The sequence below is a fragment of the Delphinus delphis genome, chromosome 3 (assembly GCF_949987515.2).
Source record: "Delphinus delphis chromosome 3, mDelDel1.2, whole genome shotgun sequence".
Lineage (NCBI taxonomy): Eukaryota > Metazoa > Chordata > Mammalia > Artiodactyla > Delphinidae > Delphinus > Delphinus delphis.
Genome location: NC_082685.1, coordinates 30,974,713 through 30,993,572, shown reverse-complemented (window position 1 = coordinate 30,993,572; position 18,860 = coordinate 30,974,713).

The following is an 18,860-nucleotide window of genomic DNA, read 5'->3' as shown; positions in this document are numbered from 1 at the left end:
CACTGTTGATTGTGTCCAGCTGGCACTCTTCACTTTCTCCATATATTTTACCTTGCTCTTTAAAATTGTTTTTATTGTGGAAACCAACCATTTAAACTTGGAGCCTCTCATTTCCAAACACTTTTGCCTTAAAATAGGATGTTTGTTTCCAAAATTTTCCACTTTCATGACACTTCTGTTGACATTCTGTGCATTCAGTTTCTTTTTTTCACACACAGAGTAGAGCAAAAAGGAATTCCAAATTTTAAGAAAATTTATAGAAATCTGATGGCTGTTTTAAGAGTAGCTGCATCTAATCAACTGAATCAACTCAGCTCTCCACAGTTTTGCTAATACAAGCCCATCATTTGTGAATTTATAGCCATAAATGTGTTTGGATTGTTGATCTCTTGTTTTAAATAAGGAAGATGATAAAATGAGGAAAAAAACAAAATTGCAACTCTGTTAATCATAAGTCAGACATTTCCTGTGGCAATCATATTACCGTTACTTCACAAATAAGATGTACGTATCTATGTATGCATACCTGTGGAGAAGGCCGAGGCAGGGGACTTCTCTTCATCTTGCTCTGCTTTATTTCTCACATAAGAATGAGCGTTATTCATCCATCCATTTATTAATATTTGTGCTTCCTGTTGCATATGCACCACTGTGCTAGCTTTGTAAGGAAATACCTGAAAACTAAGCTTGAGCATGCTAATTCAATTCAATACATTAAGTAGTACTACAGTTACCAGTTATCAAACTCTGTGCTAGCCCTGAAGGTAAGATAGATGAATAAAGCATAGGAACTTGGTCAGAGAGATCACGATATCCTGTAAGAAACAATGTAAGAATCAAATGCCAACAGCAAACTATAATGCTCTGCCGGTGATAAAATTTAAGTGCACACAAGAAAAGGCATCATTAATTCTTTCTAGAAGTGGAAGACAGGTGAGGGACAAAGTGAGTAGGGATTTCATGGAGAAGATGAGAGTTGAAGAAGACAGAAGACCAAGGAAATTTGACGTAGTGACATTTCAGATGTGGCAGTTTTCTACAAGAGCATACAGCTTTGAGAATTCAAAACATGCTCAGATTATTTCCAGTATTCCATTAAGGCTACATAAAAGACAGTGTAAAGGGGACAAAGGTAGGAGGTAAGTTTGAAAAAGGAGATAAGGAGGGGAGTGAAAAGTCTCAAATACCGTGTTAATAAATTTGTCAGGTAGAAACCAGACGTAATTTCAAGTCATGTTGCCTTGTGATCTGACATTGATATACAACTTCAAGCAACAGTGGACAGTTGTGTTTAGATAGCTATAGAGTATGATCAGAAGAAACTCTAAGTGTCTTTAAGTGTAGAAGACACCAAAGCTAAGTTTTTAGCACTTATATTGGTAAAAATGAGTATTGAAATCATCAAATCTATAGGCATATCTATAATCAAATCTGTAATCACATCACTAGTGTGATCAAAAATTTAAGGTTACCTTGGAAATCATTAATTTTATCTTAACAGATAAAACAGGATGCTATGTTGACTCCAGACATATTTATGTTTTCCCTGAGATATTTAGAAATTAGGTTTAAGTGTGAAGATCGCTAACACAATTGCTTAGTTTTCTAATATTTCCATAAATATTTACTCTGTGCAACCAAACAATGCTGGATTGAAACATTTTATTATGAGTGATAAGTTGTAGAAAAATCTTTGTGATATAGATATACAGCTTATGTTTCACAGAGAGTATTCCAAAGCTTTTCACTTTATTTATGAGTTGTGATCAGGGGTACTTCCTCAACATGCTAATATAATTCTAATTTTATTTAGCATTGAGATAGATAGATACAGTTTTGCTTTTCGATATTTTGAGAGTGGTAGTAAATAATAATTTTAACAAGGTAATAATAATACTACCTTTTAATTCTATAGGTAATACTATTGAACCTTTATTTTGTGACAGGTTCTGTGGTAAGTGTGGACATTTATGTGTAGGAACTCATGTAGCCTTCAGATCAATTCAGAGGAAAGTTTTGCTATTTCTTTCATTTCACAGATAGTGGCTCAGAGATGTTTACTAAGTGGTTGAAATCACATAGTGGGTAAATGGCAGAGTAAGGGTAAAAACCCAAGTCTGTCTGTCTGACTTTTTTTTTTTTTTAATCATGATACTCTTTTTATTGAAAAGCAGTATAAAATAGCTTTAGAAATGAGAGGAAGATAATATTTTACATTGTTTTCTCTGTTATGAATATTTATATGCTTTGTGCTAGAATTTATTTTCTATCCTGGAACATTTTATGTTCGATTTTTACATTATTGAATATCTATTAGTGCTTAATTTAGAAGAGCTTAATAAACTGCTAATTTGAGAACAGTAGTCTTTCCCTTCTTTTTAGACCTTATTTCTGAACATGCCTATTTATGTACAACGGTTTAATTTTCATGTTAAGAGAAGTGTCTCAACCCTACTCTAGATAGTTTGCTTTATCATTTAAATCATCCCTCATCTCACATGAAATACATCTAAGAATTATAGACTACTTCAACATTTCTGCTATATTTTTCAAAAGGATCTCACCGTTGCCCAACATGGTTTGTTTTTACCATTTGAACCTATGTTCAGCTTAATTTAAATAAGTTATAAAATATATAGATTATGTTGGCATTAGCTGAGGATATTGTCATGAATGGAATAAGAATGTCTTTCTTTACAATGGTCTATTTCAAAACATTTTAAAATATAAAAAAATCTTTCATCTTAACACCACTACTTAATTCTTAGATTCACAAATCTATAACTCTAACACAGTTTAAACTGTTGATGTTTCTTTACATATCAAAGTTTAACAGTGGGTGACTATGATAAACCAATTAACTTTTTAAATGATAATAAGGAACTATGTGGACATCTGTGTCTTATATTCTAATCATTCATACTATTCTATGAGGAACCTAAAGTTGGACAAGGCATGAGATATTTCAGAAACACTGAAACAGCTTCTTTTCTACCTTGTTTCTTGAATATACATAAGATAACTTTGTTATTTATTAGATAAATTCAGCTCCCATAAATCTTAAGCATAAAATCATTTAAGGACAGATTTGAAATAGATGCTTAAGTGAAGTTCATTACATATCTATGATATATCTATTATATTTTGTGTATTCATAGTCACTTTAATAACCCAAAGATACTACCAGTTGTAAGAATCATAAAATACTTATCATTTTTTAAAACTTTGAACACCTGTGGTTTATGCATACTTTTAACTTTGTTAATAATTCATTCAGTGAGTATTTACTGAGCTCTTAATAAATACTAGGTACTGCAATGGATACTGAAAAAGAGAAGTATAAGACCCCCCCCCAAGTTTAAGTTTTATCATAAACAAATAGAAAATTGTGCCACTTGGTAATCTCATAAGAAATTGAAAAGGTTTCTAGACAGGGAATAAAGAATAAGGCGTAGTCTCCTTCACATAGAGCGATTAAGAGAAATGCCTCTGAGAAGGTGAGTTTGAAGCTGAGAAGTGAAGAAACGGAAAAAGCCTGAAATGCAAAGATCAGGAGAATAGTTTAGGTGACATGTTAGTTATCCATCGCTGCATAACAAATGACTTCAAAACTTATTGGCTTAAAACAACACACATTTATGACTCATGGTTTCTGCAGGTCATGAATCAAGACACATCTTTGCTGGGTGACTCTGACCCAAAGTCTCTTAGAAGTTTGTCTTGTGCTGTTGGCCTCTGCTGTGGTCTCTGAAGGCTCAAGTAGGGCAGAGTCAAATGCTTCCAAATATAGTCACGTAGATATAGTCAGAATGCAGTTTCTCATCAGTTATTGAACTGAGGACCTCAGTTTTTAATAACTTTGGACCAAAGACCTACCTCAGTGCCCTGACACATGGTCCTTTCCGAAGGGCATCTCACAACACTGCAGCTGGCTTTTCTCGGAGCAACAAGAAAGAACACACAGTCTTTTGTAACCTAATCAGAGAAGTGGCATTCCATCACTTTGCTGTATTCTATTCATTAGGAACTGATCACTAGATCCAGTCTATACCTAGGGGAGAGGATTAAACAAGGGTGTAAATATCAAGAAATAGGGATCATTGGGGGCCATTGTAGAACCTGCACACCCCAGGTGGAAAGAACAGATTGGTACCAAAAGTCTGGAGTCAGGAAATAACTTGGAATGTTCTAGAAATTATCAAGAGACCAGTATAGCTTAAAGGTGGGTGATGGAGACAGGAATATGTGATAAGATTGGAGCAGTAAATAGAAACCAGATAATTTAGGGCTATGGAGCTGTGTAGGTCATGGCAGGAAGTTATGAGTGTGGAAGTAAGAACACCCTTCCAGAAGCTCTTCCTTTTAATGAAAGGTATATATATATATATATAATTTTTTTACATGAGTAAAAGAATGTTGCATATGTCTACATTCATACTTTTAATGAACTAGGGTAACAGTGTAACCCTGAATCATCACACACATGCATCCAGTGATGAGAAGCTATGAATTATGCATGTAACATTTCTCAGCCCCTCACAGTTTTCACTGGAGCTTACATTTCAACTCTGATTGCAGACGGTCCATGAATCCACCCAAAAGCCAGATATGCTGAACAAAAGCTGCTGTTGCCTGGGACAGCCCTAGCCTTTAAGCATACTAGTACATAAATTGTGTTTCTAGGAAATTTTGCACAGGGTTTTTTTAAAAAAACTTGTTCTTGCAAACCAAATGCTTCACATAATTTGGAGTTTCTTTGATTTTTTCCAAGAATGTTGTTTGTCACACCACTACAGAGATAAATTTTAATGTACAATTGGAGCACGTGTTCGCTGAGATACTTGATTTCTGTAATTTATGATATTGTTCTTTGTATAGTCAACTTTTCTGCCATGGAGGCAGCTTTTTAGAAAATTGTCCCACTTCTGTAAAGTGGGTGATGGAACCTCAATATTTACTACAGAGATAATAAACCCTAGTGATGTATTAGATAAAAAGATAAACTGGAGAGAAAAAATATATCAAAAAATTTAAAGACTATTCATCTTTGGGGAAAAGGAATAAAAAAGAGCAATAACCCCCCATAAGAAATATTTTAGAAATAATTCTACTTAGTATCATTATTTTGGGAAAGCTATTCTTTTTATTCTATCACCTAAGTTGTAATAATATTTTATTAAGTAAATTGATTGATGATAGAATTTTCCTTATCTATCTGTCTTTCCATGCATCCATCTATAAAGAAGATAAAGGTAGTATTTTAACTTTATCCTGTGTCCAGATAAAGTTATACCCCAGTTATAACAGGAAATATTATTTCATTTTAATCACAGATATTTATTTTGTTTAATATTAGTGTTTCAGACATTAATTAGTTATTTTTATATGTCTTAGCAACCCATTAACAAAAAGCTAATTGAAGAACAGGAAATATGTATCAAGTTATTCCCCTAAACCATATTTTTTCAGTAGTTGTTTCTCCTTTTAAGAGAACATTATCTCTCTCACAGATGGTTGAAGTGATGTATTGTGGGAAATTAAACACACTTGGCTTTTTTCCTGAATTTTCTACTTAGCAAATAAGGCCGCTCACCCCAGAAGAATTATTTAACTCTCCTCAGACATCTTCTTAATCAACAGCAGTAGGATTCACAGTTGGAAAACTCTTTTTTATAGTCCCCAAACACTATTTTACTTTCTTTTTATTTCTGTTTTAAGTATTTGTAACATTCTAGGATAGCCGGCCATAAAGAATATTTATTTTGAAACCAAAGGTAGAATTTAGAACAGACTAACTTGTAACCATCTAAACATTTAATGGTTTTAAGAGTGTAGAGAAATGTCCCTAGAGATGGATGGATGAACTGATACAACATTTCAGGAGAACCATCTAGTAACATGTCTCAACATTTTAACTGTGCAGATCTTTGATCTCTTACTCAATTTCTGGAAAGTAATCCTAAAGAAAGGGAAAAAAAAAGATTTGTACACAGAGATAAACATAAGAATATCTATTCTAGCATTTATATTGATGAAAAATTAATCTATATGTTCATATGGAAGTTATACAATAATAATAATAGTAGATCATCTTTACTGAGTTTTTACTCTTTGTCAACAATATACTTAGCTCTTTACATTTATTATATCACCTAATTCTATGTTCTAATAATATAGGTACTATAATTATCCCCATTTTTCAGATAAAAAAGCTGAGCCATAGAGATGTTAAATACCAGCTCAAAGTTATACAGCCAATTAGTAGCAGATTTGAATGTATTATGAATTCATATTATGAAGTTATTAAGAAAAAGGTTTGACCTTATGTACTGGCATGAAATGCTAGTTAAGGATTAAAGCAGGTAATAGAACAATGTGTTTAATATCATCACATTTATGTAACAATTATTTTGCATATGGATTATAAATAAAAGAACATCCAGTCTGTCTCATGTAATTTGTGGAGTATTTATCTGTTCATTCTATTGTGTATCTCTAGTGACAACAGCCAATCCCACTCACCAGTGAAGTGGGAGACTGAATTTGACATCCAGAAAGAAGCAAGGGTGGGGGGTAGACTTAGAGGCATTATTGACCATATTGGATTCCTAGTGTAGGGGAGGAAAAATTCTTCCTCTACCCTTCTAGGTTCTTGGTTGAGACCCCCCTGTAATAGATAGATTAACAGGAGAATAAACAGAAGTTTAACAACATGTATACCTCCTGTATACACGGGATGACACCCAGGAAAATTGAGTAACTCTCCCACCAAAATGGCTCAAGCCATCACCTTAAATACAGTCTTCAGCTAAAGACAAAAGAAAGATGTTGGGGGTGGGAGGAAGGCCAGTAATGGGGGTTACCAGGAAAAGCATGGTATAAACAAAGGTTTGGTTGTCATGCGGATTTAAGTTGTAGCCTTCTCCATTGATGAGAGTTTCTAGAGATTTAGTCACCCTCCTCTTCCTGGTACAGAGAGGGCCACCCTTACACATAGAGATTTCCCTTATGAATGTAGATGCCCCTTACAAAAGAGTAACTTCTGTTTGGTTTTTAGAGCTTCTCCTATGTCTGCAGCCTCTCAAATATAATCAGCCCAAAGTAATCTTTATGCCAAAGAGTCATATTTTACGGTGGCAAACTCTGGTCCCCTTTACTAGCTACACCCCTGCCTTTCCCAACTATTTCAATCTTTGAAGCCAGACTTTTTTCCTGAGCTATTTTGACCTGGACCTCTTTCATTTGAAATAGTACTGCTTTTTGCTGTTCCAAAAGTCATTATTTGAGCTAGAGACATTCAAGTTTACTCCATTGTGTGTTTGTTTTCATTGTATGTAGGCATTTTTTTCTTTTCTTTTGTTTATTCTTTTTTTATTCTCTGCTATCATTTTACATATGTGAATTTTAAACATTTTTATTGTAATTGGACTAATAATGACACCCAAAATATAATTCTTATCTAAATTTCATCTCTGCCTCACTTATTTAGTTAGCTGGCCAAAAAAGTATAAATGGGTCCAGAAAGGGACATAGTGATGCTTATGGATGACTTATGAAATTTATTTGTTTCACTATTAGTTTGTTGACCTGTGACTGCCAATCAGACAATACCAGCAGTTTCAACATTGTTTCAAAAGTGATCCCTACTGGCCAAGAGTATTTTTGTTAGATTTTATTTGTAAGTGATTTGTAATGAGAAGATAAAAGGTCTTTAACCAGTATTTTAATATAAAACAGTCTTGTAATATCGAATACACTTTCTCAGACTGCATTTACACATGCACAGACATATACACATATACACTACATATGCATATGTACACATGCACGCATATTCTTTTGCCTCCCAGACCCAAGTCATTTTCCTCCTAAGCAAAACATTGGTTGGATGTCACACCAGGTACATTATGAGTTTTCCAGCACCACCTGGAGACCATTAGATCTTATTTAAGTACATCAAAGTTTCAATTCTTACTAAGTAACTCAAGTAGTCCTTACTAATCAGATAGCCAGAATACTTTTGGGAGCTCAAAACTCCATTATTTCTACTTTATAAGATGACTCTTTGGGGGGGGGGGGGTATCTAATTTGTGAAATATTGACTTCTTTACTAAAATTAAAATGAAAGAAACAGCAATAGTTAGAAAAAGAATAGTGTTCCACACCCTCTAAAATCAATACACAACACAGCCTCAGTGGACATACAGAAGATAGCCATGTTCCAGTCATCTGGGGCATTTTTCTCTACCACTTCAGGTATAAATTGCCTTGTTATCAAGGAAAAAACAAACAAACAACAACAACCAAAAAAACAACCCAGCAATGTCTAAGAGAAAAAGAAAATGCATCACACTCCCCAGTAAGTTATTAACAAGGAAGATAAATCAACGTGTTTTTCAGGCCCTACTCTAACATTTATAAATTGCTCTCAGTCCTTAAGAAAAATAAAACAATAATCCAGTTTTTAGACTGTGAAAAATTATATTTGAATATATTTCTTAAGATCTCTAGACAGATTTGTTTTTGCCTTTCAGGTGGTAAAAAGTAATCATTGCCAAAATCCCATTTTCTTTGGTTATTTCCTTTGAACAATTTACCATATTTTGCACTTATCCTCTAAACACCTGTGTTTTTAATTTGCTTAAAAAACATTCTTATTAAATACTCTTTCTTAAAATTTTGTTAGAAAAAAAATTTCCTTTTGATATTTACTAATTTGGTATTTTAACTGAAGATGGTCTCATGTGTCTCCTGGATTCATTTGTATGTTCACTGATTTTTCTAAGTATTTATTTAGATCCTATCTTTGCCACACCTTGCGCTATGCACTGCTGAGTGAACAACTGAGAAGTTAAGCTGGGAGGAGCTTTTTGCATCAGGTTGAATGTATGCTTTGTTGGAGAAAATTAATACTAAAGATAATTCCACTAGAGATTGATAAGGGCTATAATATTGTGATCTTAATGCTTCAAGAAAATGCATAGGAAGTCAAATATGGGCAGCTTAGGGAAACTGACTAAAGAGAGAGTGTCTGATGTGGTTCTTGATGGATGAGCAAGAGCTTTCTAAGAAGAGAAGTTGTGCCACAGGACCTTTGCATATGCTATTTCATCTACCTGGACATCCATTCCCTTCCATTTACTCTCTTCTGTCCTTTACCTTATAAGGTATGACTCATCCTTTACTTATCAGCATTATCATTACTTTCTCAGGGGGGCCTCTCTGGATCTGCAAATTGAATTAGTTTTCCATTCAAAGAAGAAGTTTTACAGAGGTACATTCCTTTTCTTTCTTTTTTTTTTTTTTTTCGTTTCCCAGAACAGTGCTTTATTACCAAAGTAAACTTGAGACCAGACCACCACTTAACTGCAAAGAAAAATCAACAAAGACATTAGTCATTAATCATCCTAAATAAACAGTACTTTTTAAGTGTCTGATTGACACTGTTGGCACAGATTCTGTCCTTAGAAATATGCCTCAGATTTCTGTTGTAGACCTATGTTACTTAATTCAATGCCTGACTCCTCTAGGATTTAATATGAGAACAGTACATTTCTTTTTATAGTCTTCTTAGTTTGTAATTATATTGACATATGTGTGATTATTTCATTAAATTCTTCTTTATCTGCAATGTAAACTCCATGAGAGCAGAGGCTCACTTTTGTATCTGAAGAATCGGGCAGAGACCCTGGCATAGAGTAAGTGTTCAATAAACATTAGTTAAATGAGTAACTGAATGAAATTTGCTATGGTTGAGACTCCTCATTCATCAAATGGATGAATAGATTTATAACTACCTTATCTCTGATACATTATGAAATGTGAGATGCTTAAAAGTATGATTGCATTTTATAAACATAATGCATTGTTGTCACTACTGTCCAATATCAACTCGATATTCAACTCAGTTTTGTCCATCTTTTAGAATTCACTAGTGTGAAGAATCTATTTATTTTATGTTCATGTCTCTTTAGGCTTGGTAAATTAAGATTACTGGCCCTCTTAGTTGAGGTTTATATACTTAGGATTTCTTTATGATATTTTTAATAAACCTGCTTCTTTATTATCATCAGAGGACACAAAGGTAAATCATGGCTCAGGGAAAATGTACTAGGATTTCTGGTAAATATGAAAATTCACAGTATTATTGGCACTATTTCTTCATTTTTCTCTCGAATATCAAAAGATATCATCTACTTTGCTCTCACACAATTATTAAAAATAAGTTAACACTACCTTTTATGTTCCTGGTCATTTTCAAATTTGATTCAATATCTCTGCATTTCTTCAATAAATCATTATTGAGTGTTTACCACATGCAAGACACTGTTCAGTGCATGTGGTAGATTATATTACACTTTATATAATCACAGTTTAAAACATCTTAAAAGTACTTAGGTGGGAATTTCTATCACTTTTACATAGCACAGGTAGAGAATGCTTTTCCTTGTGAACATATAATTAACCTAGTTTATGCTACTGCTAGCACTTTATCTCCTTTGTCATATTATCACCAATTCAGAACCCAGATATATTTACCTACTTCTTTCTCCTTTAAACCTTTTTTCCTCTTTCTCACAATAAGAAAACCAGCTTTCAGTTCAGACATTTCTAACTATCCTCATTTACATTTCAGAACTAGAATATTCTCCCTTCACACATTTAGGGATTTTTCACCAGTCTGACAGTTTTTAATTTGATCTTGTTTTGCAGGTCATGAATTCAATTTCTAAATGCTTTATTTACCATTTTTCCTTTTTATCAAATAGAATAATGTTCCATCCATCAGTTGTTATCTCCTTATCTTCAGTTGTGTTTTTTTTCATTTCCCCTGAATCAAGGTCAGTGTTTATAAAATCTGCTTTTTTCTAATTAAATCTGGTATCATTTGATAATATCAGTGGTACTTAAATAGCATATAAATTCATCTCCAAGTGAATCCACCCTGGTGAATTGGAAGGTATTAGAGATTACATTTACAATAATAAACAAGTCATGTGCATTATTTTCAATGAAATTTTTTTTTTTTTTTTTTTTTTTTTTTTTTTTGCGGAGCACAGGCTCCGGACGCGCAGGCCCAGCGGCCATGGCTCACGGGCCCAGCCACTCCGCGGCACGTGGGATCTTCCCGGCTCGGGGCACGAACCCGTGTCCCCTGCATCGGCAGGCAGACTCTCAACCACTGCGCCACCAGGGAAGCCCTGAAATTTTTTTAAAAAGAAATTATTCAAACACTATAACTGCTCTGTGAGCTGGTCAAATATGTTCTCTCTGGCACTTACCAGAGAAAAAAGATCTGATCACCTTTTAAAATACTGTGTGCAAATTTTACTAATTATGTGTCTCAGACTAAAATGTGCTGAATACTGCTTCTTTGGAACAATTTCTGCTTTGTTATTCAGAAACCTGAATTTTAAAGAGAAATAAAGTATAGCTTAAAAGCATGTCAATTAAGCTAGCATAAATTTTATTGGAAGACTTCACCTCACTTTATAAAAGAAAAAATCAATTGGTATTGATGAAAATAGGTATAATGAGTAAACATCATCATACAGTGAGAAAAACCTAGTTTTCTTCCCCAAGGCATCCAGGGAGGCTCATCAGGGATTAAGGTCCATTTTCCGGTGGGCTTTTATATGCTGAGAAAATAAAAAAAAAAATGCAAATGGCAAGATGTCCTTGACTGTGTAAGAGTTCCATCAAGCATAATGAATTTGAAGATACCAAAGAAAAAGTATGATATTAATAATAAAAGGACATGCCTCCGTGTTTTATATTTTAATGGGAGAGTCTGGTACTAGTTAGCAGAACTGATAACCAAACCTAGTAGATATTAAATAGTGCTTAAAATGTATTGTCTTGTGCCTTCCTCCTTCTTTCAGACAAATCCCAATTTTAAATTCAACAGGCTATGTAATCAGACAACAATATTATTGCTCTTTGAAGGCCATAATTTGCTTAGAATTAAAGCCACAGTTGTTCTCTATGTCTCAGTGGACTCAGTGACATACTAGCCTCTCATTCTCAGACGAAAGCTTGGCTGGAGGGCTGCTCATTTGGTTTCAAACCAGAAATGTGGCTGTGACCTAAGACCTACTTTCTTTGGTTGCGTAGCTCATGGTTTTTGTATTCCTATATAAACTGAAGAGCTACCTTGTGGTCTGTCTCTGTGAACACAGGTGAGAGTGCATGGCCAGGTTGAATGCAAGGGAGCAACATTTAAATAATACATCCTACTCACAGCATGATGTTCTTCTCTCTAGTGCTTCGGTTTGGCAGCAAGGAAAGGAAGATTTAAACGGAAGTTGAGAACAAAAGTTAGAAGCATCTGACAATCCAGTAGGGTGGGGTGGAGAAAAGCGTTGATTTAGAAGTGGAAAGACCTAGTTTTCTCTCTGGTTCTGATATTGACTGGCTCGTTGGCCTGAAACAATATACTAAACATTTAAGAATTCTCATTCCTCATCTCAAGTGAAAGGTCATGAATTTTCTCCTGTTAATCCACATGTGGATTTCTGTATCAAATGAAAATCCACATTTGAATCATCTTATTTAGAACTGCAAGTGTTCATCAAAATTGGAACCATTGTAGCAAAATGATTACAGAAAAGGAGCCATGTAAAACTGGATTGCAATCTTGCCGTGGCCCCTGAGATAAGACAGGCATGGAATCTGATCTAGTTCTGACTACTTTTCTAACTGTAACTTGTAGAAAGCCTCAGATGTCTCATCTATAAATTTGAATGGTATCTATTTCTGAAGAATGTTGGGCGGGTTAAATAACAGAGGGAACGGAAGCCACTTACCAAATGGTAGGGCACGTAGAGTGTACAATAAACAGATGCTTTTTCTACTGTTACTGTAGTCATTAAAATTATTAAAGGATTTCACCTCGTTCACTCCCAGGCACATTTCTCTCATTTGCTGTATGCCTGGCCCAGAGCACTGCAATTTGACTACCAGCAAAACAAGCGTGAGAGCTGGGACATCTAGTGCTCAGGAAAGCTGGGCCTTTACAGGTACAGGATGTGTCTCTCAAGCCATTCAATGGGAAAAAGAGTGAAAGCAAGAAAGCATTATTATTAACAGGGATCCGCAAACTGCAACCTGTGGGCCAAATTCTACCCACCCTCGGCCACCTTTTTTGGAAATAAAATTCTATGGGAGCACAGCACATTCCTTCAATTACGTCTTGTCTCTGGCCACCTTCAGGCTACAACTGCAGAGTTGAATAGTTGCATCAGAGACCCTGTCATCCACAAAACTGAAAGTATTTGCAATCAGAATCTTCACAGTTTGCTGACCCCTGAATCGTTCAGGGGACTATTTGGGAGGACGCAGCACAGGAAGTCAAGGGACAGGTATTAGATAAAATAGCAAACACCAAGGAAATCTGTCAGAAAACCAAAATGCATATAACCAACATTAAGATTTTGAAATTGATTTTTAAGCAGAAAGTCTCAAAAAATCCTAGTATCACATGACTGGCCCTCGTGCAAGCCTGGCACAGGATAAAGGGGCTATGAGCACCTGAAGGGCAGGGAGACATGGACATAAAGAAAAACATTGTGGGCTAGTGGTGGTCTGCTAGTCACAGACATCCATGATGCCTCTCTGAAAACAAGTCCAAAACTCAACATGCAAAAATCTTAAAGGAATTATAAATATGTGAATAGGTTATAAACCTGTTCATAGATTATAAAGGAGAGTTCTGCCCCCTGAGAGTTAAAGGAAGTTTTATAATGCTTAATTGCACCTCATTCTTGGCTACAGTCTATGGTGACACATATCTAGTATTTCATAAATGAGCTTTTAATTTTTCTTTTGTTCTTTTCTGTCACAAATGCACATAGTTGACCAACTAAGTATTCTCTACTCTTGGCATAAACTAATGATCGCCGTCTTTCTCTTAATCGTACCACAACTATGAGGCCTATCATATTACCACTTTTAAGGGCCAAATAACAATAAAGCATTCAAATCATTACACAGATTTTTTTTTTTTTTTGCGGTACGTGGGCCTCTCACTGTTTTGGCCTCTCCCATTGCGGAGCACAGGCTCCGGACACGCAGGCTCAGTGGCCATGGCTCACGGGCCCAGCCACTCCGCGGCATGTGGGATCTTCCCAGACGGGGGCACAAACCCGTGTACCCTGCATCGGCAGGCGGACTCTCAACCACTGCGCCACCAGGGAAGCCCCTACACAGATATTTTTGTACAAACACAAATGGTGGTAACGTTGAAACTGTACCAGTACCTTGCACATTGGGGCATCTGTGAGATTGCCTGAAGTGTTAGTTGTCAATTGATGTGTGGAAGAACAAATTTATGGTACATGAGTATCAAGGAGTGTTGGCATGTAATGAATGAAAGTGCTTGTTTTTCAGAATTAAAATACATTTTTAAAAGTTGAGGGGCACCTTACAATAATTTTATTTGCCTGTTTTCAGATATTTGAAACAATGGTGAATGCAAGCTAATAAGATATGTAACAAATAATCATTCTTAACAATGTAACTGTTATATATTAGGGAAGGTCTTTCCTAGTTGTGGGCACAGAGACATGGGTGGATACCGGGGGGACACGTTTTTGAAGCCATCTAATCTAGTTTTCATGGTTCTTCAGAAATTTTCTCACTGGAAACTTTTTCTTCTGGGAGAGTGAGCCACTAAAGACATTAGGCTTGCATCTGTATTTTTGCCTTTCTGAAATTGATTTATTTAACTGTATATTGTAATTATCTTATTTTTATTTTTAGAGGTATGCCTAATTGTTCCTATCTCAAATGACATATTATTTTAGAAACACCTGTTGTTTCTGAAACTTTCTGTTATTGCGACATTGGTCAGGGGTTGGAGGGATACACCATAACTTCCTTTAAATTTATTTTCCTTAAATCAATTAGCAAAACTCCAATTCTGACATTTCTCTCAAGCTTTATCAGAGCTTATGGATGGAATTTGTACAATCTGCTTATTAGACTGATCATTTATATCAGGAATTGACATAAGTGCTGGTTTCTAGAGTCCCCTATGAGCTTGTTACGGTCTTGTAAAGAGTTTTGGAGACCAAAAAGGGTAAAATAGTTTTTAAAAAGCCTCATCCATCCATTATCACTAGATAATATGCAATGGGAAGGTAGAAGAAGAATGCCAAGAGTCAGACCCGCAGGAACAATTGTGGAATGACGCTTTCCCCACCTCCAGAATCAAAGGGCACCTTGGGATCATCTCTGAACATCATTGGGCTGGTACCCAGTACTGTCAACCTGCAGTTAGGTACAGCTGCAGCATCTTCTCAAGAACTTTTGTGTCAATAGATTTTTCTTTGGAAGAAAATAAAACAAACATGATTATATCCATTAAAGGCTACACTTATTCTTTGAACCAATTCCATGAGAAATTCTAGCTATGAAGGCCTCAGGCAAGTTCACTCTAATAAGACATGTGAGTGGACTGAGCCCCATGTGATATGCAGAAACAAGTCTGACTGTTTAAACGTTCATAACCATTAAAATGGTCACTGTGAGACATCATCCAGCATGAGACTGCATACAGGAGGCAGAGAGAGGGCTAATTATAAACTGAGTTTAATTAAATCTCTAGAGCTAAACTGAGTGAAAAAGGGAAGAAAGATTCTTTCACAGTTTAACTAGAATTTGACCTCCATCCTAGACCTATAGTTTCAGGTACGATTGCCCCACTTTATTAGAAAAAACCTCAGGAGCAGAGAGGCCAAGGGGCTGGCCCCATATTAAACAGCGAGGAAGAGGAAAAGTTAGATTCTGAGCCCTGATTTGTCTGTCTCTACAGATAATTTCTCTCATTAGATCATCCTGGAGCTGTGAGATAGGAAGAGGTAGGAGAGCAACCTGGGGAGCCCGGCTGCGTGGGTTTGAATCCCACCTTCTCTCATATAAGTTAGTGACTCTAGGCAACTTACTTAGCTTCTCTGTGCTTCAACTTCCTCATCTGTAAAATGGGAAAAATAATAAACACTGGTGTTAGAATTAAATTCATGTATATGAATAACCTGGCTACCACATTACTCAAGGCTGTGCTGTTATCATTATACCCTTTTTCCTTCCCAGTTCTTCCCCTTTTTTTCTCAGAAAGAAAAGTATTTAAAAGGAAAATTTTTTGCATAAATTTCCTGAATAATCAAAATGTTCAGTCTTTACTTGGCTTATGGAAATAGAAATACACACACACACACACACACACACATATATATATATACACACACACACACACACACATATGTGTGTGTTTGTATCAATTTATAAGATCAAGAATTAATTTTAGAAATAGTAACTCCACTAAGACTATGCTACATTTTCTTTCCCCATATTAATGCAAAATCTACATTAGAATGGCTTTCAATGTTTGAAGAAATTAAACTATTCAGAAGTTTACATAGGGAAGCAATCTGCTTGGATTGAATAAGGTAATACGTAAGTATGTAAAACCCTCTCTCTGTAAATGCTGCTTTTAATTAGGGATGGAGCTCTGAAAGGAATCCTAGTTATTATACCCATGAATTGAACTCAGGCAACTATTTTAATTGGAACAGAAAGAACCAAAATGCTGAAGATTTATCAAGGAAGTGAAAAAAAAAAAACTAAACCTAGTTCATAGAAAACAACATTTTGTGTTTTTTCCTTCACTCCAGCACAGAGATTGGAATAATCCCCTTGTCAGAGGAGATGGATGGCATACATTCAGGATTCTGCAGGGCATTAAGTAGCTGTTGCCATGTCAAAGAACTCTCTCGTGTTATTAATACCTAATAAAATCAACATTCTTCTCATTTCCTTAGCTGGAGAATATATATATTATCAAGGGTTTTCTTTTCCGTAGCTTCTCTCAATTTTTACACATTAGCCAAAGAAACCTTGACTTTTTGTCTTTTTCCTCCCTTTGGCCATTTTCTTGAGGGAAAGTACATGTTTCTGTCAGTCACCCCAGAGTGGATTTATCTGATAGAAGCAGCCTGTGTTTTTAATGGTAGTCAACATCTGGATGAAAAGGAAAAGGAACAGTGGGATGGGACAAATGATAAGTCTGCAGAAGGATGCACTAAAGATGACTTCAACTCAACTGAGTTCCCTTCTCGCCCCCCTCCCCTGACACACACAGGCGCACACATACTTGATAAGACTGCAGAGCCCATCGCATCAACCCTCCTCTTGATCGGGCTCCCCCACTGCAGAGGGCAGGGGGTGGGGAGTGTTACTAGCACGTTTCAAGAATAGAGTCATGGTGTTTCTACGTGTTGAAAGATGTGGTCGAATAACCATTAAGCCAGCTGCCCAGTCCTGTGTCACTTGGCAATATCTGGGGCCAGTAGAGTGACACCCTCCTCAGTGAGCGCATAAGGAATGAAGTGAAAACACCTTTGAGATGGTTTTGAGGTCAACGAAGCCCAAAATAGTAGTAGCAGTAACAGCAGCAGCAGCTGTCGTCGTAGCAGTAGTAATAGTAGTCGTAATAGCAGTGATAAGTATAGTAATAATGGTGCTGGTGGTGGTGGTAGAGGTTGTATAAGTAGTGCGTTTTTATTGAGTGCTTATATTAAGCACTCAATATGGCAAGCATTGTTCCAAGTGCCTTATATGAGTTCTCATTGAATCCTTGTTACTGTCTGATAGAAAGGGCCTATTATTACTCACATTTTAACTGAGGTAAAGAGAAATTAATAATCTGCATAAGGTCACACAGCTAGTACATATTTGAGGAGGGATTCAAATATGTCTCTCTTACACAGAAAGTGAAATTCTTTTTCCTGGTTCATCGTGTCTTGTATATGGTGTTGTGTAAATTTTGTTAGAGTTTTGTGAAAAGCCTGGGGAATTGAGATCCCTCCTCACTAAGTCTGTCTGACTTCAGATTTCATTTGTAACCACCATACAGTGTAATCCTCTTTACAACAGAGTGTTTCGGAGTAACAGAATGTTTCAGAGTATTGGAATGTTTCAGAGTATCGAGTGAGAAGAAGATACATTGGAGGGAAGGTGGCAAGATCTGTGTCTGTTCAGTGTTAGGCATTTGCATGGCCTGTGCTTCCGGGCTTGCTCAGAAGGACACGAAGTTAAACTGGCCCTACTGTTGTTAGCCCTGTAGGTTTAGCGTCACGGTTCTTGTCTTTTTTTCATTTCACATATTCACTAAGCAAATTTCTGATCTTTATTTAAGTGGGCCCCTCCCTTGAGAAAGAGCATGCTGACCAGCTTTTTTGAATATTGGTCCTCATAACCATTATCTTTTCCATTATCCATTATTTAATTGACTTACTGGCTCCAATTAACTTGGGGTTTGGTGTATCTTGAGACAGTTGGTTTTGCGTCTCTCAGGAATTAATCACCTCTGGATACTGATGATTAAAAACATAGATACACAGAAGCAAGGTAGACATTGGACGTGTCTTTAATATCATATTTGTAACATGGCAGTTATCACCTCATCTGTTAAATGCTCTTTCATATGTTATATGTATTTGGGTGATCTTTTTATTAATGTCTGTCTCACACTAAGCTATTAGCGGGACGAAAGCATGGACCATGTCTTTCTTTATTCATCAGTGAGTCCCCACCATCTGTCATTGGACCCGGCACATTGTAGGTTCTCGATAAACATTTGTTGAATGGTTGAAGGCATTTGTCTAATCCTCACCAGAAATCTTTAGTATCGGTAAAGAAGATGACCTTATCCCCATTTTAAAGAGAAGCAAACCAGGGCAGAGGAAAGTTAAGTAACTTGATCATGATACAGTGTAAGTGGTGGGTTACTAAATCCGCAGTGTTTTCATTTTTAGTTATTTACTTTTTTGCACTATAATAAATAACTGTGAATATTGTAT